The sequence below is a fragment of the Saccoglossus kowalevskii genome, chromosome 15, assembly GCF_978046115.1.
Source record: "Saccoglossus kowalevskii chromosome 15, keSacKowa6.1, whole genome shotgun sequence".
In the NCBI taxonomy this organism is placed as follows: Eukaryota; Metazoa; Hemichordata; class Enteropneusta; family Harrimaniidae; genus Saccoglossus; species Saccoglossus kowalevskii.
Window position 1 is genome coordinate 19,957,945 of NC_140655.1, and position 27,932 is coordinate 19,985,876.

Here is a 27,932-nt window from a genome sequence, read left to right on the forward strand (position 1 = left end):
TGCATTGTCCAATCAGTGAGCGAACATTAGAATTTGAAACACGTGTAGTCAGTGGATCACGTCATTTCTTCAGATAGTAGCCTTGGTTCAAGATGAATCCGCTAAACACGTATTTACACGAGTTCGCTGGCTCTTTAGCTCAAGACGTTGTGACTCCATCTCCAACCTATGAACAGGGCAACATGATGAGTCGTCCTAAAAAACGCAGGGCTATAAATTTGGCTTCCGACGGCTCATCGCGTTCAACCGTTAATTCGCTAGCTACTACTACATCTGAGTTGATGCATTCATCAACTGGTGAATGTTCTAAAAAGGTAGCACCTGACGTCAGTGCAATGGCTGCTAAATCCTCCACCATTGCCCCACGAGGTGAGAACATCTTTACCCACCTGATTTGTTCGAGCAAATGCCTTTACGTAACGATTAATTCATTCCGTGGGAAACGTTATGTACATATTCGGGAATATTACAACGGGTACCCTACGAAGCGTGGGGTAGCATTAACGTCATAACGTCATATTGGGATGGGATGACGTCATCCTATCCCAATATGACGTCATCGTTATGACATCATCCATGACGTCATCCTATCCCAATATGACGTCATCGTTATGACGTCATCCCATGAACAGCGCCCTCATGGTCGTACCTATAGTGTCGCCTAAACTACTGTCGTCCATGTGATTGTGTACATTGCCACTGATAAAATCTAAATGGTATCCAATTGTGTTTAATATAACATATAATATATAATATAATAACGGTTCGGAAGTATAACCTATCAGGTTAAATAGGCCAGATAACTTTGCGTTACTTCTGAATTATTCTGATGTGATATTTTTCCATCAAAGGAATTTATTTGTTGACAGTTACAATGTTCACGACAAATTTATAGTAAATTTAGACAGACTAGCCGACAGTACATGTAATATGCTTTTCACAGCTGTACATAATAAATAATCTGCAATTTCCTATAAATACTGGTCCTACGTACTGATAATACAAATACAAGATTTACAATAGACTCAAAATTAAAGGGTATGACCAGTAAATTAAAATGCCTGGCGTCGGCGTCAAGCAACTACCAAGTATTATTAGGACTATGTCAAATTGCTCATGGCGCTTTCAAGTCCATTACGCAATGCATCGTTAGTAGGAAACAACTGGAGAGCTTTGGAGTACAGTGATGCCGCCGCTTCGTAGTTATTTATTATCATCCGGGACTGGGCCTTGTGTAGATAGGGTTGCGGGTCATCTGGGTCTTTTGAAATCATCTTATCAAAGTAGTTATGAAACCATTTAGCAATGGGAACATTCAGTTGGTCTTGTTGCGATAGAATCGTCTCCATTTCTTGATATCCTTTCTTCAAATCGCCCTTATCAACCAGGGCAATACAGTAGTAGTATCGGGCATTAGCGGTATCTTTGTTGTCATGTTCATAAGTAGTAAGCTCTATTGCCCGCTCCAGGTGTTGTAGCCCTTCATCATATTCATTAATACTGCAAAGACACTTGCCAAGCCATATTCTTGCATCGTTGTTCATTTGATTCAGTTCAATCGAACGCCTGAAATGGTGAATTGCTGCGTCGATGTTTTGCGTGTTTGGTTCAATTTCGAAATTATTTTTCAATGATAGGCTGAGCTTTCCGAGATGAGCATGTGCGAATGAGCTTTTCGATGGATTCTCAGCAATAACACGTCGATATATAGCAATAGCTTCTTCCTTTTTATCGTTGTTTTGGTAGTAGTGACCCAACCTATCACAGATGTATCTGTCCCCTGGCGATAACTCAATTGCCATGGTAAAACACTTTTCTGCAGTTTTGTCAGGATGTAGGTCGTAGAATTGATTTCTCCGGTCTTCACAATTCCTATATATTTGAGAGTAGCCTAATACTTCGCCAAGGATCGAGTAATGAGATGCATTGTTTCCGTCGTTGTCAATTAAATACAGCAAGTGGTCTGACAGTTGGTGAAAATACGCAGGCGCCTCTTTATATGGAATTGAATAACCTGGTATTGTAGTTCGTTTGACCCGCCGAGACATCACGAGGACAAGCTCTCGCAAATACATCGTGTTTTTTTCAAACTGTATTGCTTGCTTGAGAAACCGTTCGGCATCTTGGTAGTGCTTGCCACCAAACCGAACATAAAAGAAGCCTCGTTCATATTTGGCGTGGATCTTCTGTCGTTGGATGTCATTATGCGATAGCTTACCAAGCTGCTCTGCTATATTGGCTTTCTTGCACTCTGATTGTTCATTTATATATATTAAGCTGGCTAGCGAAATTAGATTGTTAGAGTCATTCAATAGAGCCTTGTTAAAATCTTCTTTCGCTTTGTTCAAGTTGTTATCTCTGACGTACGCGACGAAACCACGTATGTTGTATAAAACTGCGAGACCAGGTTCGTCTTCAATCCACCAATTCATATTTTGCCATACACGGTCAAGTCTTTCTTTTCGTGTATCCAGATCCCAACAAAAAGGTAAAAGATCTTTTTCAGTCAACAGTTTGTGTGAAAACGCTTTTCCAACGCATGTTATGTATTTTTCCATGTTTGCCCCTTGAGTACAACTGCTAACAATTCAGTTATTCTGTTCTATATTTATATACATTTCACGTCATGGAAATTCCCATGAGTCGTCGATAACATCAATCAAAACAGTGACACTGTGTTTGCCTTGGACAATTATTCTGACTGAAAGGTATTTCAACGAAACGATGACTCTGTGATAATTACCCTCAAGCTATATTAGCGGATTAGCTGGAAATGCATACTCATGTATAAGATTTATTATTAATTATTGAATCAAACCTATTATGTTACACAATAGATTGATTTGATATTTATACTTGGTATTGACTCATGATAATTAATTAAATCCCATGAACTTCACGGGCACACTTAGTTTACATTTTTTAATAATGTTAATAAATACACTAATTATATCGCACATCTCTGCATTATGAGACAATTTTGCGGGTATGGCATGGAAACTGATTCAATGTTTACTTGATGCATACACACCAATGGACTATGAACTTTACGATCAAGGGTCATCTATTAACAATAGGACATTAAAACTGCACGACTGAATAGTGACGTGTTGTCATGTAATAGCTAAGAATAGTTTTCAATAAAGATAGCTGAAAACAGTATCATGTGATCGCAGGGCCCCCCGTCTAGGTCGTATGTAGATAACGGTTGCCTGAGGTGGCAGATGTATATGACCAGTTATATTATACACCAATGTCGTCCTCGATCCACGTCGTTGTCAGAGTGGGCGTTAGTTGTATTAGCCCACACAACACCGCTATAGATCCAGGCCTAACACCAATGTAGAACAGGCAGCTGCTATTGTGTTGTATTTTATGCCGGGGGCATTGCATTAATACACATATATTTGAACATATCACCTTGTATCCTATGTTATTTTGTTATGTAGGAAATAACCTTGGAATTAGCACTATGGGCTGAGTAGAAGAAAGAATAAAACAATGGTGAGGGATTTCCACTAGAACATATGCCGTTTAAGGGAATAGTGTATGGCTTATGTAACCTGCATTGCGTGCAAATAAAAGTACTCGTGCGTTTGAAACTATTCGACATTATGGGCTATTCTGTCAACAAAAGACACATTTTAGTTAGCTCATAGTACGAAAGGAACTCTCTCCTCATTATATTGTTGATGGTTACTATATATTCATGCTATTGCCAGAGATAACTATGGTATTCATGGTATTGCCAGGATTAACTATGGTATTCATGACATTATATATGGTAAGTAAGATATTCATGCAATTGATAGGTAGTCAAGTATTCTTTGAATTGCTAGTGGTAAGTAAAAAATGCCTGCCAATGACTTGTGAGCCGATCGTTATGCATACATTACAAATGTATCATATGGAAATGCAAATAATATGAATGCTGTTTTAAATCTGGTTTTCAAGTGTGTACTGGATCTGGAGATCAGGACATTTCTCATTACGAATTGTAGAAGGTCCAGCTCGAGAAAGAGATTACACAGTGTTTGAACACGTCATCTCAATTTGCAGACAGATTTTGCTTTTTATTCCTATCTGTCTTGCACAAATCAGTGGGCAACCTTTTGTGACTTGATGTGAACCAGTGGAGGAGAATGTCGGACAAGACAAGATATAAGTCCGGGCTTCTACTCGCAAGTGTTAGTGGACTATAGATGGCTGCGCTTTGTTCTGCACTTAAGCAGACTAAATCAGTGTATTCGTCCTGGGAACAACGATCACCATATTACTCTCCGTGCTTTGTTTTTACTAGTTAGCCTCGCTAGATTTGAGCGATGCTTACCCACAAATACCAATACACCCAGCAAGTCAGCGACTCCCTCGATTCGCCCATTTGGGCCAAGTAGTCGAGCACAGGGTGCTTCCCTTCGGGTTTTGCATGTCTTCATACGTATTTACCAGAGTGTGGAAACAGGTGGTGATTCAGTTGTACTGGGCATCAGTACCTAGACAATTGGTTGCTACACAACCCAAACAAGGGGTTGTTAGTCGAACAGAAATGTTAAGGCTTACACGGGATTTACTACACCAGTTGGGCTTCCTAGTAAATCGAGCAAAGTCCCATCCTCGGCAAACACAATAGTTTGAACGGTTTGAGCGCTGAGTTACGGGTCGAGGCATGACAGCAAGCACATGTTTATGTGTTATTGGCAAGGTAAGCAGGACGGACCAGCCTCCCCGACTTCCATTGCCAGGTGCGACCGTGTTCAAGGTTTTCAACCATTTGGCTTCCTCGATAAAGGGTTTACAGAGACACCAAGTACAAGGAATGAGGTCTGTGCGATTTCTAACTCATTTGTTGTTGCTTCAGGTGCCCCCTCAAACATGTGATGAGGACAGGCTTCTCGGGAACGCAAAATGTCTTCACCACTTCTACCTAAGAAATACCCAATCAATTGAAGAGGGTCTTTTTAGGGAGGGTCCCGACATAGTGGATCATGCTTTGGTTACTGATCCAGCCCGGACAATCTCATGGATCCCTGCACATAGACGATAGAATAGTCTCGACAACACGTTGTTGCAGAGATATTTCTCCCGTCAGCGCTCTTTGAATCTTTCCACCCACACCCTCATATAGTACTGTTTCGGACTTTTCTTTTGAAAGCTAGTTACCCAAGAATCTTGGTCCAGCGTTCTCAGGCATACCGAACCCCATCACCGTTCAGAATGTTCCTTTGTTACAGGAATGTCACTGGCGAAGTATGACACTGTTTCTTCACTGGTCTTAACTAGATCCTAGGTAGAGGATATTATCCCGGACTGGAACACCCTTTTTATCGTTTCCTTTCGCTCGGCGTCTGACTCCGTGCCCCCCCCCCGACCACGCCACTTCTCCCGGAGCATTGGCTTAGTCCTTAGTGCGAAGAAAAAGAACCAGAAGTGATTGGGGAGGCAATATGGATGCACCTCATTACCTCGGTCATGCGGTTCGTGGCATGAAGGAGAATCTTGAGGTCATGCAGCTTCCCTTGACCTACATTTCTTTATCCATCATTGGCTGCATCACAGATTAATGCCTACAGTTCAAAATAGTCATTTTGACTGACGGGATTCTATGGTGGGTATGAACTATGTGTATAGGCGGGGTGAAACCCCTCTGCCTAAATGTTAATGATCCAATATACACTAAATTAAATTGTTACTATATGAATGCTGCTTTTATTGAAAATATGTTTCCCACAGTGCAATTACAATATACAGGCAGAAGACTTGAAATCCCTGGTTAATTCCTGGTGAAGCTAATCTTGTTGCTACTCTGACTTTTTTATATAACTCATTCTATTCTTTAACTTTCAATCATAATATAATTTTATGATTTACTCAGGATCATAAAATGCAGCCCCGAATATGTTCAAGGTTCATAGCTCAGGAGTGGGAGCCCCAGGCCAGACACATTAGATGACTTGGAGGGCCATGTCTAACATGAAATGTTATGTGGCAAACATATGTAATGTACATGGCTGTAAGTGCTGAGACCCAGAAACTTAAATCTATTTGGTCATATCTCTGTATTTAACTATATTCTAATAGTTGCAAAGTTCCCAACTTTGCTATAAAATTAACAAGTGTGATTGTTTAATTGTAGATAGTACTAGTTTTTTGAAGTCATGTTTAGTCCTGAAACCACTGGTCAAATGAAGAAGATAACCCACCCAAAATGCTGTATTGCGTGTTCAATTAATCCTGTTGGACATCTCAGAATGATCAATATGAATGCTGCCTTGAGAAATGTGTACGTCGATTTACTTGAGATGTTATCTATTCAAATAACAGTTGCTGATAATGTCCCAGTCTATCTCTGTGACTCTGCATTAGAAATGTTCTCAAAATGCGATATCTTAAGAAGACATGCCTGAAACAGCTAACAGATTTATCTGAAAGTTAGAGGAATCTGGAAGTTGTACACATAATATCTTCTGAGGCAAGACAAACAAAATACTAGAGAGCATTCATGTTTTGCAGCTAAAGGTAAAACTTATGAAAAGACAAAGAGTAGTGAAGTGTTTCACAGTCATCATCTATTACACCGTGGCCCAAAGGATCAATTATTACCTGATGAATTTCATCATATTAAAGAAATACTAAATCCTAGCATCAGTCCCAGACAGCTAGCATTACAATTAATTTATTTACCTGTGCTTTCTAAGTTTTTACAAATTTTTCATTTGCTTCTTATTACTTTATGTTGCCCGTCACATTTAAACCTGTCAGATTCTAATTACTGTGTGACAGAATTATATGGTATGGTCATGCATTGTAGGAATCCCCAAATGGTAGCATTTCAAAAGATAGTTGCACCCACTTATAGTAAGCATCATGAAGATAATGAGGTAATTATAGGAGGTTAACACCTGGTATTGCTTGTTCATATAGCTGAATGATACAAGTGAAGTAAAAGCTGTAATTTTTTTTACTATAGATTTTTCAAGTTTACTATATTTGTTTCCTTAACTATGTTTAAATTCCTTTATGATTGTAGTGAAAAATATTTTACCACTTATACTATAGATTTCTGAGAATCATTGTTTTCAACATAATTAAATAAAAACACATGCATGTTAGGGCAATATCATGATTTTGTAGCCCATGGTGTGGTGGTCATCACCATAATATAACATGCTTTTTGTCATTTTTCATTAATATTAATTTATGCATCTGCCAATCTCTTTAATTGCTAATGGTTTACCTCTTAAATGATTATTTTGGCCAACCTGTGTCCTATTTGTTAGAACCCCACAACATTTTCTAGCAATTTAAAATGTGTCATGTTTACCACCCATTTGTGTGTGTGTCAATACAAAACAAATTTATATATTAATATGTATATTGTTACATAGACACTTGTTGCATAATAATACCTACAGACATATCATGTTATCGTTATTTTCATAAATAATGCTGGTATGCACAGGATTTAAGTTTGTTTCATCATTTGCTGAATTTATTTAGTGGATTGAGCGTTTCAGCGTCGAGCAAAATTATGATAATGAATGAGATAGGTAAACTAAGTGGCATTGGAGTAGTTAAGGCCCTTGGATCTAGGAAAACTATTAAAGTGACTGTGGACAATATTGATTGTAGAATTGTGGCGGATCAGGTTAGTGCTTGTTATCATTATATTTATTAAGCAAAATCACTGGCTTGATTCCTGACTTGATTCGCGCATGCACATCAGACATACCTTTAAGATTTGTGGTATCCCTGCATTCATGAAAAGAAATGATTAATATTTACCTTTTTAATGAACATGATTTAATTCAAGTGTCAAGTTTGGCGTATATTTGGCATGTGTTGAACGATCTCATTCAGCATAAATACGTAGATATGCACAATAAAACTGGCTTCAGTTTGTAGCATTTGAGTGTCAGACGTAAGAGCTGAAACACTGATCTACCACCATACTACTTATTTGGATATACGGTGACTGTGTAATTTGTAATCACTTGTTTCAATATAACACTGTCAATGAAAAGTCCATAGATTTTTGATAAAAAAAAATGATACATGGTATGCAAAAAGAATATTTATAGTCAGTAGACGAAAACCAATTGAACCAGAACTTGATTGGAACTATTTACTGAACTGAGTTTCATTGTTAAGATTCATTATACACCCTCCCAAGCTTCAAAAAAAAATCCTGAGATGTACATATGTATGAATAGGATATACCATTGATATTGTTGTGATTCATTTCGTAGTATATGTCATGAATGCTCACTAAGTTTTAAAATCGCAAAAAAATTCTCCAGATGATGTTATATACATAAAACAAAAGACATATTTGTTGATAAATTGAAGCAAATTTGTATACCAAGGCTTCTTAATCAAAACTACCAGCTGCCTCATAATGTGTTGTTGTTGTTTTTTTCTCTCTTATTTTTTTCTTTTCATTTCATTTTAACTTTCAACATTTAACTTTATTGTATTACGAACAATATCTCGATTAAGGATGTGTTTATCAAAAAAGATAATTATTATTATTACGTCAATGTTACATTGGAGTTTTTTTACAAAGATACAGCCTGTTTTACTTGGTTTTTTTTATCTCATGTATTAACTTTCTGGTCACCTTTTTAAAGTTTGAATAGGAAGTGGAAATAAAGACTGCCACTTCACGTATTGACCTGAACTAGTGGATAGGGTAAATGCTGAAGATTTACGTTGTCTGGATGACAAAAATAAAAGTATTGCCTGCTACAGGACCTGATTCTTCAATATTCTTTCTTAACCAGAATGAACATGTTCAATTGAGGTTTGTATGAAATTGACTGAAAGGCACATTCAATATAAATAGTATGACAAAACTCCATGGCTTGCTCTGATGTCTGTTATTATTACACATTTATTATTATTTATATTATAAAAATCAGCAAGACATTTTTTTAAACATCCCACCCACAATTTCCGCATAATTGTGCGCAAGGGTTGTGACCTACTTTAAATTATGTTCCATGATAAATGCAGCAAAGAAAACACAATTCAAGATTTTTCAGAACAAAAACAATATACTACCTCCTACTACCACCACTGTGTGAAACGTGGTGACCATATTTAAATGTTTATCCACAGGGAGTAGGAAAATATAATACGAAAAATCAGTCTGAGCAGTCTGAGTGTTAACGTTTTGATAGAAAAAGACATATTTTATTCAGGAATCTAAACTATTCCCAACAGAAACTATATCGCAAATAACATGTAAAAAATAAAGAACATGTGCAATCTGGAAGGTTTAGCATACAGAAGATTTTCACACAACACCGGAAGTTACTCAATTTACTACAATATATTCGAGAAATGTTAATGATTATATCAGTGATGGCAACTGAGAAGACTATACCACAGACCCTCTATCCCCGGTCTGGAAACGCTTTGTAGTATATTGTCCCATTTAGCCACAAAGCTGAGCGTACAACATAAGCACTGCAATCACAAACCAAAAACTGAACAGGATATGTTACCGTGATTTATCAAAATACGAGCATCCGAGAAAAAAACTAACCACGTCACCAAAAGGTAAATGTACATATCTATTCACATTAAAAAAATAGTTTTCTTACTATAAAAGGGGCCAAACAGTTACCAACGCGTCGAGTAAGTTCAGTAAATTAAAAACAAAATGGCGCCTGTCAATAAATTCTCATCAGGGCAAAAACAAATGTCTGCCTACTCAATTTCTGGCAGCGCCAGAATTGATACTGCAGGATGTTATTCATAGAGACATGATGTGAAGGCATTGTAAACTAAATTCCAAATATATGCCTATATGAAACGCAAATAATGACACAAAAAATCGAATGAAAACGAATTGGCGAGAGGCTATCTTTATTTTGAACGCAAAAGCCTATACCTAAATATGATACGTATACTGTATATAATACAATAAAAAAAACAAAATGAACCGATCCTCCAACTACAACTAGGTTTAAGTTATCCAATAAACGAAAAAATATTGATCTTTCTAAAACACATGACGAATAGAAGGGGCCAACTGGTCAAGTTTGTTAGAAGTTTTCCAAGTTGCGATCCCTGACAGTGTACCTCAAATTTAAGTGAGATTTTCACGAAAACTAATGTTAATATACAACTATGAAAAGACCTGTCGGCTGAAGAATTGTGTTGAGCTTCTAAACCTATATAATTTATCAAAATATATGTTATTTTCGGTTGTAAAACTAGAATATGAAGGGAACAATGAATCGATCGTTTCAATAGAATGCTCTGCTATGAAGAGACTATGCTCTGCGGAAAGCCATATCCAGCGCAGTCCGAGCACAGCGCATAATTCACATATTAGACAATAGCCGTTTTCAGACCTGGGATAAAGGGACTGTAACTATAAACATCAAATTCAGCTTGAGGAAAGTCAATTAAACACTGTCAGTTGATATTCGGTGGTTTCTGACTGGACACAGTCCGGACGCTTATGTTTGGGTTCCGTCCATATGTCACAGTATCTCAGAACTCTATGGACTGATTGGGTATGTGATTGATACATGTCTGTATACATATGCCCCTGATTTGTTATTTTTATTTTCCGATAAAAAATGGCCGACTGACAGCTATATTTATAGCTATTATGCTCTTGTAATATGATCTGGAATAGTTGAAGAAATCCCTTCACTTTCATTCTTAAGAAAGATCTTTTCTGAGGTTGAACACGAATATAGTTATTTGGTCTATCAAGTTTCTGGAGTATATTCTATGTTTGTAAGTACAGAAATACTAATGCCATCATCATTTTCTGTATAATGTTACAGGAAGGTGAAGCACTTGTTTGTTGGTTACACATGAGCAATTACATATATAATGTTGAAAAATGTGAGTTATAAATGTAACAATAAACAATTGCATTTATAATGTTTTTCTGAATTATGAATCAAATTGTGTGTTTATAATCGATAAGATCGTTGAGACTTTGAAATCATTGTATGTTTCAGCTAATAGAGATAAATAAACAAATACAATATTTGTGTTTTTAAACATAAACCAGGCACATTTTTGGTGTAATAATCATAATGCAACTATTGTGTATGCGTAGCTAGAATATGAATCTGATTTTCAGTTTGTCTATGCTATCCCTTGATGAAAGTCTCTGTACTCAATAGATACGCGATAGGTACGCAATAGACAATCAATAGACATTTTGTACTCGGCAACAGTATGCAAGAAAACCCAGCTAAATGTGACTCACCTGCGTATACTCAGAGTGTACTCAATAAATTAGGTATATACGCAACATGTACTCGAGAACCAAAGAAAATAAGATTTATACGTGACTAACCGTATGCTATGCGCAGAAAAAACTCGAGAAACTTAACTTCTATGCAGTTATACACGACAAGTATCCAATCAGATTTGCTTCGATATAGATATACGCGACAGGTACACAGGAAACTTAACTTCTATATAGATATACGCGACAGGTACACAACAAATATATTTTCTATATCGATATACGCGACAAGTACCCAAAAAACATAGCTTCTATATAGATATACACAACAGGTACCCAGGAAACTTATACATCTTTTAAAAAAGCTAATACTAGTATGCAACACCCCTCTCAACACACAAAAACATTTAATAATTATCAGTACACACATTCCCATAGTTGAACTCATCATAAACCACCATAGATGGTGACACAAACCAAAATTATAAAATAATAATTAATTAATTGTAATTAAAAAGTAATTGTTTGTTGAAGAAAAATTACATTGTAACTCATAAACACCAGTGTCAAAACAATCATATCAAAGTCTAAAATAAAATCAAAATTACTAGAGAAACAAGTATTATGTTTGTGTACTGATAACTTTAACATGAACTGTCTCAAACCTTGTAGAAGATACCATTTATGCTGGGAAAACACTAATATTCCTGACAACTTAGTGCATATGATTATATTTAAGTGTTGTATGTTGTACTTGCTAAATTTACATAGTTATATAATTTACATTTGCCCGAACATGACTTAAGACACTGCCTATTATAAGATATGATATCACCACCCATTTTACAAAAATAGGGAGTTCCGAAGTATCAATTACAATTGAGCAGCAAAAACAAAACTGTCAACTTTTAAGCTGACATTGTGGAGTGGATATGGACTACTGGCATTATTACCCCAAATTGATATAATACTTATCAGGGATGCAAGTGAAAATGAAAGGTGTGTGTTGGTGATTATATACCCGTATTACTTGGAACTGGAGCCATGATTTGAGAATGCAGAGACTTCACTGTGATAAATACAGGATGAGTACTGTTATTTTTTTGTATTATCACGGCATGAAATCGCGTGTTTCCGGTACGGTTACACAACGGTTACATGGCGGTTATGCAGTAAATCCGCCGTGTAACCGTCGCGTAACCGTCGGACTATGGGGGTGGCATATCCGTCGTGTAACCGTCAGCCGGAAATGCTACGTTTGTCGTCCATTCAGTCCAACGTAAATCAACGGTAATTTCTGAAAAACCGCAGATTTCCGTTCAACGTTTATAACGTATACTTTTAAATAACCGCTGATTAAGTTGGACGGAAGAAACGTAAATGCAAAAATATACGCCAGTTTACGTTGAAACTGAAACAACATATACAGCTGGGTAACCGATCATTACGTTAACGGTTTCCGGCGTATTCTTGTGTTCTTCCACGTCATGTACGCAGAGTACGCCCATTGTAAATTACATTTATTTTGACGTTTTCCGGGAACTGCCTTATAATATTTATCCTTACATGGTGTGTATAACCGTTTACAATTTAAATGTGCTTTAGCAAATATAATAAAATTATTCCATATTCATATATAGCGCCCTCGTACGGCTTGTTTTTAAATTGCTTGTTAAATACAATTACTCCCGCGTCATGATCCCGCCATCAACGACAAACACAGTCGTGGCTTGAGGATTGATGTACCCCCACACGTGCTTAGCTCCAATATATCACGCTTCTTGTACGTCTTTATCAGTTCAATTTCATGACATTTCAAAAATCTAAAAAAAGTCTAGTATGATAGAACGAAGTTCCGTCATATTTTACTTTTTGGAAAAAAAAAACGTGTAAGGGGCTGCACTTGAACTCAGCCAAGACAGCTCACACTTGTTTGTTAATACATTGTTTATAATCACGTGTGTTACTTCTACAACAAATGAGGTGTTACCACTGTGGCATTAAGTGATATTTGTTTTGTCTGATGTGACTGAACCAGGGTTACTAAAACCGTGACTGAACTTATAAACATACTGTTGATTAACCTATGATTAAAACACACAATGAATGTTTCTTAAAACCATTATTTTCGAAAGTTAGAAAAAGAGTGTCAGTGTTAGTATATTGTAGTACGTAATCATTTCTCAGCCAAGTCACTTTCGAGTACACATTAGTGGCGTTCACGTTAGAGATCTACTTGAACGCTCGGCACGAACCGAAATCAGTGGTGAATTTTCAGAGAACACATAACTATATATATGATCGATACAGTAGTAATGAATGGAATGAATGCAAACTGTCGTCGGCGACGAATATTCATGTGCTGCAACCAGTAAATTTTTTGTAAATTCATGTTAAACGATTAGACGGGCATAACTTGGCATATGCCAAGAAGCGGACCCAAACGGTTTGAAGGTTCTCAAACTCATTTCGACGAAGCAACTCTGACATTGCTTCCAGCATCTCTTTCGTTACACTATTCAATCAGGAGAATGTAAAGTTTCACCTCGTTCAAAAACGTCCACGCACAATATATATATATAAGTATAAATGGGAAAGGATGTTTTGTCTTAACGTATACATGTATATTGAATAATTACGACACCACGATTATCTGGACTACTACATTTATTTTTTATATCGGTCTTAGCAAAGAACCACAAAATGCCAGTACCGAGGAATGATTCAGATATTCTGATTAGTCCACCGTCCACCACTGTTCTATCTCCCTTTGTTCTATGTCAAAAATTAACGCTGTTTTGTTTGTCATTACTTTGCGCAAAATAACGACAAATGTGCAATCATATCAAGTACGAAGTCTAGGCAGGTGGTGTGAATAGATCTGGTGTCGTGGCCTGGGGTGCGAAAACGAAAGGGGCTTACCCAAGGAAGTAGTTTACACGAACCAGCTCCCTGCACGAACCTAATTCGGGAAAGTCGTGTCACGTGAGTGTATTGGTCTACTGAAAACTCATCTAGTTGCGTTTTATGTTAGAGAATATTACTCAAACACCTTTTTACCTATCGATTTCTTCGTTCGTTATTTTTTCAAAAATCTGCCCACGCTCGCTGCTAGAATCCGCCATTCAGAATTTCCGACCAGAATAAAAAAATGCCGACCGGCGCTATGCTATTTGTTTGCAATACACACAGGATGTCGGCCACTGGACCGTTATGCATCAGACTCGTAATATTACTAGTCTGGGGTTATGCTATTGTCACGACATGGAAGGAGTACCTTCCATGGTCACGTTAAGGTAGTGAGAAGGGTTTGACGACGTGTTTGAATAAAGTGTTCTCTGCCTGTTGTTTCATTCAGAACCATACTTTAGAATTTATGATTCAAAAGCCTAAATATAGAGGGACAAGTTCGCACCATGGAGCTAAAAAAAGAGAAGAGAAGAGATTGTTTATCTTTTGGCTAAGCAAACAAGAACCAACTAACGTGGTACACAGGAAAGACAATAGGGTCCTCTCTCCTTCTTTGTTTAGCTCCATGTTCGCACTAACCGGACAGTCATTGTTACCACGTGACAAAAAAATGGCGAACCTTGTAAAAATGACGCGATAACGAGAGCTCACCTCGGAATTTCCGCTTGAAATTTGCGCCATGCATTTCCCGTGATCAAGTTCATTGAAATGTGTCCCCGGTAATCAAAAGACCCATTTTTTTCGATTTCAAAGCAGGTTTGTTGTTTTTGTCCCATAACTATTTCATACTATTCCACAGACTATTATTCTGTGACAAAGCATTTTCTAAAAAAAACGCACCTAATTTTACAGCGGTGCCAATGAGTTCATTAATACCTGGGGTTACTCAACACTAGGGAGTTGATTTGTAAATTGTGTTATGTCAAGTGGACTCATATAGCTATAACAATTTAAAATTAAAATATAACACTTGAACGCATATGCAACATATAACCTGTTATTTTATTGTAACCAGGCGTGACGTTTTGAAAACAACGTTTTACCCGCATCTAGCAAAATTATGAAATGGTCCCAATTGTGGGCGTGCCAAAACAACGGCGCCATCAAGACTAGGTTGGAAAAGACTCAAGTGTTTTGCAAAGTTCCAAGATATATTGTTAAATGACTGTCCGAATAATTCTCAGAACAGCTGCGATTGCTTCATGAATATTTATAAACAGATCGGAACTCCCCTGGCACTGCGACAATGAGCGATAAAAACTGACCGGGACGCCAAAGTTGTGACGTCGCCCGAATGAAATTATTAAAAAAATGCACTCCTTTTTCTCTCTACATAGTCCCACTCTAAATAGGCTGTACTTATTTCTACCACAGTCCCTCAACACCCGGTTGGGAAACGCCTTTGTTCTAAGATGTTAATCCCCCCAATCGCTAGTAACAGTGTGCGTTATGCTTGTGGAGTGAAACCGGTGACTAGATTTACACTGTCTTCCGCTCTGCGCCTGTGAATCTTTGTCATTTTATACAGCTTATTTCGAAATTATTCCGAGTTGCGTGTGTAATTTATGTCCGTAAAAGCTTCCTGATAAGGCACGTGTAATTTAAAAGATATGTTCATTTAATTGACATAACAAAAATCCAGAATTTCAGACCATCACAGCCAGCACTGTTCATTATTACGGTGACGCTGTACAAAAAGTTTTCACCTTATGAAAATGCGTCCCTACATCTAAAACGATCACAGTCGTCATATTTTTGTTTAATATTGTAATTATTCCTCACCATAGATTATTTTGTGTAGAAGCAGTATTAACAGCAGTATTATTAGCAGTCGATCATTTTACCGTTAGTTTTGCCCCCGTAGATACTTGTATCCGCCCACGAACCAAGATGGTCGTCGAGTATCGTTCGAAGAAAACGACTGTTCGAAGTGTTTTTTTTATATTGATGCCTAAAATTTTGAAGAACCGTTGATTTATATCTTAGAAATATCCGAATCATGTTGGTGTAGTTTGATTCCGATATTCTTCTCAGCAAATCACTGAATTAAACAGCTCCCTGATTTAGAGTGTACAAAATTTGTTCATGTTATATCATTTATCTCCATGGTTATATCAAGATGGCGATTCGAATGACCAAATTCGATGTTATAGTGACAGTATCTGATTTTAACAAACCTCACAAACACACTTTTCCGACTTGAGCTATTATTTTATTAATATTGAGGTTGAAGTTAAAAAAAGTGTCCAATGCTGTTTTAATGGCTGTTCTGTTTGTTTCGATCAAACTTAGATCGTGTTTTAACACATAAACTACGTTCGATACGTTTTTTTGCGGCCCGGACAGAATGGATGGCTGCGTCGATGTCTCTGTTTTCGTAGCCTTCTTTCGTGCATTCAGCAGCAACATTCTCTGGGCCCTCTTGCAATATATCATTTCAATTGATATCGAAATCGACAAAAGCCTCGTAGTTTTCCCACATTTCGGTAAATAATCTACCGTCTCTCGCGTTGTGCCAAAAATCGAAACGAAGGGTATACGCATGCGTAGATGTGATTCAAGAAGGCTTCTGTTGTCATATGTCATACCATATGCTAATTTTATGGTAATAGAAAAGTAGGCTTGCGTTCACTTGGGTTAACCATGGAGGTAAAAAGAGACCTCCGTGGGTTAACGAATAAACAATTTGACGAACGTGTAACACGCATTGAGACAAAAAAAGTATTATCGTTTCCCAACCTGGGGTTGAGAGACTGCGTTTCTATCCACCCGTTATCACGGAGATCTTACCATGGATCTTACATAACCAAAGCTCTTTATTAACAGTTTATTTGTTCACAACTCCCGACTTCGGGCAAATCTATATTCTTGATTATCACAATAAATATAACATTCCAAAGATTTGCTAAATTAAGAGTTGTAATACTATCAGATTACATACCACATCACAGTTGAGAGGATAAGACAAAACTATATACAGTATACAATGTATGTCAGCAAAAACAGTTAGACGAAACTTTGTAACTTTGCAAACGAAACCCAAAAATGTTTAGCTAACGACTACCAAACACGCATATGAAAATTTCAGCTTACAACTGAATTCGTGCCGAAAACATGCACAGCACGTTGTGGACACTGATTACCGGTCACCCCAAGTGCCAAGTCAGGATAAACAGCCATTGTCAATAGTAGTAGCCAAGGTGTTAAAAATGGATTATGTACTGGCAACCCAAATTCTGCATAGGCATATATCTCCAACGCGTTCTTTTTGGATCATTTAAATATAAGAACGAAACAAATCTGTCGCGATTTCACGCTTTCGCGGTAAATGGGTGGTGGCTGCTCCCGCGCTGTAAACCCCTGCGTTTACTATCAACTCTTTCTACCGTGTCCTTACTTGGTGACGTTTCTCAATTTATAAACTTGCCACGCTACTAATTTCGCCCAATCACCCGCTTTTATCGGTTTTAAGCAACCAATTATCACATAATATCCGACCACGGGATCTTTTCCGACCGAAAAAACTACCACATTTATATCACTTTCTTTTCTTATTTAAAACACCAATCGCTGGCTCAAACACTGATCACTGGTACACGAGTGGTTGAATTTGTTGTTTCAATGGTAAAGTTTACGGATACAACGAGTAATAGAGTATTAATTACTATTAAAATCCGAACGACACGATATGGACGAACGACAATCTATGATACTTTGTATGCAGGGGGATAAAGGGGGTAGCTAGTACAGTTTTACGGGAAATAAAAAGAGCCTTTTACAATTTACAAGGGAAAAAAAGACGTTTTTAGAATTGACAGTGATAATTGAATTTTGCAATGAATTGTGTCATCTAGTCATTTCACAGTTTTGAAAATGTAATTTCGCTGGATTATTCTTTACGACTTTAATTTGGATGTAAATTCTTGTACGTACCGAGAAAAATTACACATTTTTACAGTGTACGATAACAATATTTGATTGATTACGTCGTACGTCTAGCCTGTGATTACACAATTACGGAATTTATTTTTCCAATTTCCGTTGTACGAACAAAAAAATATTGCAATTACGTTGAACGAAAATAACCCTCCTTGCCTCCTTGTATCATTCGCGCACGCAACTTGAACTACGACCTTTTGTTTAACATGCTGAAGGAGCCGAACTGTGTTCCGTTTGAATCCAGGACTGCTCTCTCCTTTCATCAATGATTATCGAGACAGTTACTTGATAAAGACAACGCTAACTCCCTAGGGCAAAGAAACGAAGAAAATATTGATGTGTTTTCCCAAAAATAACGATGCCAAAACCACGAATTAAAATGCGCGCAGCGGGCGAAATTTTCAAAATAAAGCGGAAATTAGACAGGTTGGGTGAAATTAATACTGTGCACTCGGTTGGTATAAACAGATCCTTAAATACGTAAAAATACGACCGGACAATATTATTCTGAAATATGCCAAAGACAGAAACAAATGCAGCACGTTTTTTTATGAGCCAAAATAAACAAAACAAAAATTCTACGAACGAAACAGACCCTGTTTGCAATATTTATTTACACCGCAGCATCTCGTAAACACATTCTCAAAATTTGCGATGTTAATTTTACAAACGTTTAAAACATTGTTATTCTCATATTTTTTGGTCAGCATCTAAAATAAAAAACTTTTGTTCAAAGGGCGGTGGTCATCGCGTCCTGTTGGATAGGGGACTCATAGCGACGTATACAACACGTGTAAACATTGCTTCATTACATGAAGTACGAAAACGCGCTGCGCAACGACCAGCGCCCTTCAAATTTGTACCTGTATCATACTATTTTAAAGGACGTTGGCGTTTTTTAGTTTGGAAAATAACTTTTCAAAAAAGTGGTTATACACTAAATATTTATGTAAACAACTAAACATGTACGCCGAAATAACGGAATAGACTACTAGTATGTTTTAATATTTTTGTAAACTTGAATGACGACATCATTCCTGACTATGTATTAAATATTTCTGTGAACAACTGATCACTTATATCGTGTAATAGACAACAACTGTAACAACCAGTCTTATCGGTCATTATTATGTTCAGTATTATGTAAATTAGATAATGAAAAGTTCTTATTTGTATTGTTGTTTTATTTGCGAAGAATAATTAGAATATACTGTATACACGTAATTTCTATTGCATGTTCAAGGGTACCGAATATCCCGCCGTTTAGCGCCCCATCCACAGCTTTACCCTAATGTGATACTATGGAGGTAAAAGTCTTTTTTACCACCATGGTGATACCAAGTGAAACGTATATTTTTACTATCGCATTTTACAAAAGTCGAAACTGGGTGTATCATGGTACAACACACGCTGCGACAACTGAGTGATCAGCGACATCTTTGTTGGGCGATGTTTCAATGGTGAATTAGTTTATTTGAAATGGAGTGAATATTAGTATGAACTCTATTACAACGTGTTTGAATTATGTGCAGCAATGGGCAATGACCTCCAGATTTCCCGCATTAATATTAACTCTGTTTGTTAATAATAATAAACATGTCGCACGTGAAAAGCAGGAGATATTTTAGATTAGTTTTATGTTTACCGATCTTCAACTTTTTAGAATAAATGATAGCTACCGTGGTCGAATCAATCAAGAGGCTCGAATCCGGAAGACTTGGCTATTTTAAACTTCGTAAATAGCATTCTTTTCAAACGGCGACTTCATTCAAGTTTAATGAACGTAAGTGAAATGTATGGAAGAGTCATGATACTTGTACCTACGAAAGTTACGACTCTTATTCTTGAAATTGGTCATAAATACATGCACAAAATACAAGCATATACCATTTTTTCAATGGCACAAAAATCATACTTATTGTTTGAAATACTAGTAATTGATACATACACATATAACGATAGGTGCGAATTTCAAATATTGAAACCCATGGCCGAAACGTCCGTCCACCGGAACGCCCAAACCCAATTTTCTGTCATTTTAAATATAATTACTCAGTAAAGTAACAAGGAAGGTATACATGTTGGATTTATAATTATAAATCGATGCCAAAGCAAATTCAGAAAATGCAGATAACAGTATAACAGGAAGTGGACACGGTGTCTCGACGTCAGTTATTTTTTCGCTTTCACACATTATTATTTAGGCCGCAGTTTGGTTACGTCAGAAGTGTCCAACACGCCGGTCCCCAGCGTGTTGTTTCTCGGTGTTTTCCTTTATGTACGTAGCACGTTTCGACGAAAAGGTAGTCTGCATTATCGGAATATTGTCTTAAATTGAAGTCTCTGCTTTATGTTTCTACAATGCTGTCTTTGGAATAACCATTGAGAAATTAGTTTTCCTTTAATATATACCAACCATTGGTTTTGTTTCCTCGGCAGGCTAATTGACATCTCTCACAGCCATCCTGGTTGCAATTGTAAAAACAAATTTCACGAACCTAATTTAGTCAATGCATGGAGGTATCTGTTTATACCTCCATGGTCAATGATAGTTGCGGTTTCGCTTGATCATGCTGTAGTTAGGCCACCTATGGAGGTTCTTTTTACCTCCATGGGCCACCTAACCTTGGGATTAAAATGCAATGGTTGTCGCGCCGCGTCGTGTTTGATATGGACTCATAGCGACGTATACAACACGTTGTTTACTTACATAAAATTCAAACACGCACTGAGCAAAGACCACCGCCCTTTCATCAAGGGCCTCTTCTAAGCTATGATTTATTTATACCGCCCGAATATTTTGATTCGAAATTGAGTTAAGCCACAGCCCCTCCACAAAAGCTTCCATTATTTTACAATGTGAAACCACCTTATTATCGATATCTAACAACATTTATTATCTTGAATATTACATTTAAGCCCAAATAATAAACGTCAACAATATTAGTAAATGCTAGAACAATCTCAATTATGAATTCTAAGTAGGAAGACTGAATAGACGTGATGTCACAGCGTCAACCCATGGAAGGTAAAAAGACCTTCCATGGTCAACCCATGGATGTACTAAGAACATCCATGGTCAACCGTAGTGCTTGTCATGATTACAAGATCCTAAAGCGGAAGTGATGCAATCGTAGAACGATTTTTAGCCCTTGTAAGTTGAATAAGAAGCAACGTCACAACAGTTATAAATACGCCTGTCGCTGTGTTGGCTATTGGTTGTTGGCTCACCCGCTTCAAGTTGTCCGAATATAACGCCTCGTTAATTACTACTTAATGCTAAGTGGTGTTGTTTGAAATAACGCTATTTTACAGAGTGGGTTGCGTGGAACGAATTGTCGTATGTTTTAAAATTATGTCAATTAGTCGCGTGAATCCGGGCCAGAATCCCAGGGCCGACATGCCGTTCACGAAAAACACTCCTGTAGATTCGTGTGCTACAGTAACTCATGAGTAGACATCATCTTCATAAAAAAGATCATAAAACTTTCCCTGAAAATTACATGGTCATCAATTATTGCAATACACTACATAGTAATATAGCATTTTGTTTAAAAATTGTAATATAAGTGATGATATAGAAAACATTCCTTGTACACACAATCAGGGTAGAACAAACTCCCAGACAGTACATCGCATGGAGAGGATGGCATTTAATGTGAGCGTACCATAATCCGTTAATTGTTAAACCACCTATTTTTTAGCTGTATATTATATATTATGATTTATAAAGCAACAATAGGACTATTTGTATTTTAAAATAAAGATTGAAATTGGTGACCTTTTAGATCTACTGTGAAATACTTTATTTTCGCGAATATACCTTTTTCCTATATGTCACATTCAACTCGTCAGAAATCAGTAAAAAAAATCCATGCAAAACACTCAAAAACACTTTTCAGCAAACAATAATTCCAGCTAAAATAAAGTATTTCACAGTACATGAACGTTCATCGTCGACCCTGTTCTATTGTAATGTGTTGGCAGTAACTTAAAAAATACATTATCTAAACACATGTTTTCTGAGATAATGTCCGCCGGGATCCTGCTCTGCCGGAATCCAGTAAATCAAATTCAGGTTAACCTCAAAACACATTTCGTGCTCGTAGGATTAGCGATGGTGCGGGTTAAACCCGTACATTATCCATGCATGGAAGGTATTAACGGAAGGAACCACGACGCCTTTCAGGTGGCCACTTAAGCTTCTTAACAGGTTTATTTTCTTTTGTTTCAACCCAAGTTAATCATGATGAGGACATTGTCTAACTCATCTTTGATGTCGATGATAGTTTGCGATTGTTTACACAAGTAACGAGTTAGTGGAATATGATACAACCCCACCGATTTTTAAATGTGACCATAAAATATATGCGCATTTTGAAACTACGGTCATCACACATGCGCACTCGGTTGGTTTAGGTGTGAAATTTCAAAATACGTATTTCACAACCGGAAATTCAACAGATTAACGTTTGACTTCACAGATTTCACATGTTTTAATTATCAGCAACTGTAACAAGAACAAGATTTCGAGTGTCTACAACAAAAATTCCTAAGGACTCCTAAAAAATATTATCACAGAGAAAGTGTCTAGACATGCCCTTCTTTTGATACTATCTTTTCTGGTGGTGTTCGCCGATGTCCGGTGGTCGGAAATTTAAATAGTTTCGGGCGTCAAACCCACGCAATGACAATGGTTCCATTGAATAATGCAGTCGTTATTATCAAAGGCAATCATTGATTAAGTCTCATCACCGTTACAAATACAAAAAAGATTCACGATAGTTCATCAGTTCTTCTCCAATCGATGTTATGTCTGCTGATTTTTCATTAAAGTTCGCCAAAATCTCCGGAAACAACAGCATTTAACCTAGACGCCATTTTCAGCATTTTACATGCGAGGTTCGTCTATCGCTTCCGAACATGCTCCGAATATCACCGAATGCTCGAGACTAGCGTAACCCATTGTACGAAGGTGTTAAGAGCTAACAGAACCAATGTTTGTGATTAAACATTGACAAACGATCATGGGGCAAAGCTAAAACAATAGCGTCGTGGCTCCTTCCGTTAGTACCTTCCATGATCCATGTAAGGTCCAAGGCCACTTCACAAAATGTCAATAGTCGCTAAAGTGTTAATTCCAGAGATAAACATACTCAATTTACAGAGGGCGCACAACCATCGCATAAGCCATGATACGGAGCTATTTTGCTTCGCATGAATTGTAAAGTTCAACTGGATTTGAGATCGGCGAGGGCGCAATAACAGAAGTAATATTATTATTAGTCACTATGGATTCGTATGTAATAAATTTTTATATGTCGCTATAATAGCATATTTATGTAATGTACAGTTACAGTCGCTAGTTAAGCACTTCGCCACAATCGAATCATTGAGTATTAGTTCAAACAATACCATTGTAAAACAAAAAATACATAGTTGACGATAAATTAGTAAATTATAAACGGATTAGTTAGAAATATATTTCTATAGTCTTTAGACCTGGCCACCTAAGCAGGTTTATATGAAAAGTGAAGGATTTCTACCATGTCAAGCCAGTAGTGCAGCAGTTCAAGCTGCGTGATTTCCGCTTAATAAGTTGAACGTAAAACAACGACAAACTCAGAGTTGCCCGTCAATTTACGTTGAAAATATACAACGGGCAACGTAGTATATTAGTTCTTTAAGTTCAGAGTAAAACGACAGCAAATTTGGGAATTTCCGCTGTTTACATTGGGCGTATCAAACGCGCAATTTCTAAATTTACGTCGTTTCAGTTTCGACGGTTACGCGAGGGAAATTCGAACGTTTACGCACCCAAATATAAACAACGGATTTACTGCAAAACACGTTGCTAATCCGGCAAGCGGCTACGAGGGAAATTTGAATTTTCATGCAGTGTATATATATACTCTCTTATACATAAATTTACCATTTCTTTCCATTCAATGCACAGATCACAAATATAAATTGAATGAAAGTAAACTGCAGTTGAATATTTGTTGTGAAAGTTCTGTGTTCTAGCTCAAATTTACCTTGAGATATGTTGCAGTTTTCAAGAGGCCTCTTACGTTAATTGAGATCACTCAATGTATGAATCTTTCATGATACATACATTCTGGTGAGCATTTACTACTTTTACATAATTTTACACAATGCTTTTCAAATTAATTATTACAGTAAGAACATTCAGATATTCCATCTGCACAGCACTTGTAATTGCAATGTTTTCTGAGGCCTCCTGACGGAAGTTATGCAGTTTAAATGAGATGCAATTTTTGTCAGACACCACAAGATTTGTATTTCTTCCAGGATTTTAAATTACTGCATGGTATCACGACAATGAACTTTTCAAATACCCCCACTAAAATATTTGTTTAAGAATTAATTATTTGGTCAAAATATTCACAACATGATCCCAATTCAACAGTTTCACTAGGTTGATGACTAAAATACTCAAGCATAACTTGCCTGTAAAATTTGTTCTCGTTTCTGCAGTATAAGGCGATGTTATGCTTAATTCAAGGCATGTTGATGGTAGCTGGAGTACCCGAGAAAAATAAAACAAAGAATGTGAAATAAATCAACATGGTTACAAATCCAATGAGATGAATATAAAATACATGTATAGGCGTACGTGTCATTTCCTGTTGTTGCGTCGATATCATTTCCTGTTGTGGCGCCGCCGGTCTCTTGTGTTGCCTGATTTTCGCCTAAGGCTTCGGCCAACTAATTTACTGTGAAATCGTGCAAACACATTATAATACATTGAGAAATAAATATTTAACATTGGTAATCGAAATTATGCCACCGTTTTCAAGACCACGATGTCCGAGTGGTAATTTCGGCAAAGCGAAAGTTTACCTTTGTAACAAATATATTGGTTGGTTTTTATTTGGTCACTTTGCACACGCCAGCCAATCACATGGGCTGAAACGTTTTTACTTGTCGGGCCGTGCTGTTGTGACTTCGCACTTCAAAATCTAAAATATTTTCAGAATGATTTCTTTAGCTCAATCTGTTATTCAATCGCCAACATTTACATTTTAAGCAGGCAAAATCAATTAAAATTGGCAAATAATTTACAAGTTGGTAATACGAATCGTCCGTACATTTTATTTATTGTCTGACCTGTTTTTTTTTTTTGGAATGGTGTATTTCAGGTAAAGTCTTGGACAAACACCATATGTGTGCAACATGTCCACAATGTAGCAAGAAGAATGATAAACCGAAGGACATGGGGTATATGCAGTGGTACTTGGAGCATGAACCAAACTGTAGGATGAACCATGTTGGGTCAGCAAAGCGGATGGAAGAGGATGGGGCCGTTGTTTTATTCGAACGATCTCAGGAAAAACACCACATGAGGTGTGTATGTGAATAAAATGTCACTTTAAAATAGTCAAACATCTTTTTACTCCTGACATTGTTTTGCTGTCCTTTTTGTTTTAAGGATTGTTTGCTGAATTTGTGAATTGCTGTATTTTTTTTCTTTTCTTTTGTTTGTTTGTAAAATCCTCTAAAATGTCTTGCTTTCTAAAACTACTAACCCATATACATGTGTCTATCAATTGTAGGTATACAACATACATTGGTGAAGGCGATTCATCTGCATTCGGGGCCGTTAGAGACACATATATAGATGAAGGCATTGTAGTAAACAAAGAAGAGTGTGTTGGACACATACAAAAAAGGATGGGCACTTATCTCAACAACGTATGGCAAACAAAGAAAGGTAAACTTAATTCATATCTCTGTCTATCTCACATGTCAAAATGTAATGTTAAAATGTTACTTGTATTTATTTTTTTTATTTATTTTTACCTATATGTATTATTATTTTCATATTTATATTTTTCGTGTCCTTTTCATATTGTCGCAAGTATAATTATTTCTTTAGTCTTATCCCCGAAGCTCATAAATCTGACCAACCTCCATAAGACGAGATATCAAATAACTAGACTAGTCAACCAATCAGACCAGGCCTTGAATGCTGTGGTGAGAACATTTGTGTGCATGTCGTATCTAACTACTTTTGTGATTGGTTGTTGTAGTTTGCGTGACGTCTTACAGGGGTTTGCTTTGATGATCAGACTAATAAAATAATTACACTTGCGAAAAGGAATAATAGAAAACATAAATATGAGAATAATACATAAATAAAATGTCTAATAAGATCTTATTTTAATCCGATTGATTGTATTTCAGGTTACATTTTTGTCTGACAGTAATTTCATGCATCTTTTTACGGGGTGTAAAGTATACATCTCCGAGTTGAATAAAAATACAATCAAATTTACCTACTCAGTGTGTATAACATAGGAGCGTCTATTGAAAATATTCATTCGGTCATGTGATTTTTTACCTTCCAGGAACTAAACTTGATGATAGAAAATCATTAACTGGAAGAGGGCTGTTAACAAAGAAACTAATCAACGCATTTCAGGTATTCTATGGTATCGCCATTCGAGGAAACAAAGGTAATTATCACCAGTTCATTGTCAAATCGGCATGTTCCTATTATTGTTATTCTAAAATACAAGTATGTGCCATGTTCGGAAATTTATAATAGAGAATGACCTTGATAACCTTATAGTTGGGAAGTACACATTGGTTATTATATAATCATTGAATAAATTTGACTATTTTTATTTTATTGTAGGCAATGTTCCAGCGATGCAGAGAGCCACCAGGGCAATTCTCAAGCATTACTCTAGTACTTTTGAGAAACCACTACATGACGACTGCCCACCTGGACCCAATAGTTGGTGTAAGTGGAAGAACGACAAGGTCTTGGAAACAGACACATACCGACCTCAAAAGAGACCAATACCTGAGGCAGTGATTAGTGGGCTTTAACTAATCATTGACAAGCTGTCAGATTCTGCGTTATTGGACGGAGCAGTGAAATGCTACACGCAGAATCAGAATGAATCGCTACATCATGTAATTTGGCGATATTTACCCATAGGAGCAAAACCACGGCGCAACTGAAATGATACTAGGATTGTGTTTAGCAATAGCACACTTCAACAGTGGGTTGTTGAAATTCAATTCAAAGTTTTACAATGCCATGGAAATTTCGACATGCCGTTTTAGCCTGGAGACATATCGACAAATCCATATTCGCAATGCTGACTACAAAGCACAAACAGACAGAAAAAAGAAGACGAAAGTAAACAAAACGAAGAGACTTTCGAAACTAGACCACTTCGAATATGAAGAGGGGCCAAAATATGAGTCAACGAAATTCAGCGGGGACAGTGCAAATAAAAAACGACACTGTCAAACATGTAGTAAGCCTATGAAAGGACATAAACGTGGCGACTGTCACACAGTTATGTAAATAAATTGTGTATATAGTCCTGAAATTGTTCGTGTGTTGTACTTGGATTCATTACATGTTCAGCTTTCACCCCCTTATCTGCGCCATAAATCTAGTGTATTGATGCTCCTCTCCTTTTTTAGAAATTCACACTGTCATGAAAATGTCCTCTTTTGCTAAACCTAAGAAAATGCAGACTAATTCGGAATTTTTAATTTGTCACTCAAAATATTCTCTGTCTGATGTCTCAAGTCACAGCCACAACTTAAAACAGAGAAGCAAAACAAAAACATCAGAATTATGTTTTATTTCCACAGTAATACAATATAGAAAATTAAAAGAAAATATCAATAACAATTACATGTAAAGTAATGTTATCAATGCTGAATACATAAAAAATGCAGTATATCTTCCATTATCAGATTGGCATTATTGACAATGCAGAACAGAACTCTTTGTATCCACCCTACCAAATAA

The 27,932-nt window shown here is 36.8% G+C and overlaps 1 pseudogene; it reads left to right on the forward strand.

Moving 5' to 3' along the window:
* Positions 1–7,534: 7,534 nt before the first annotated feature.
* LOC146734052 (uncharacterized) lies at positions 7,535–27,476 on the forward strand (annotated as a pseudogene).
* The last annotated feature ends 456 nt before the right edge of the window (positions 27,477–27,932 follow it).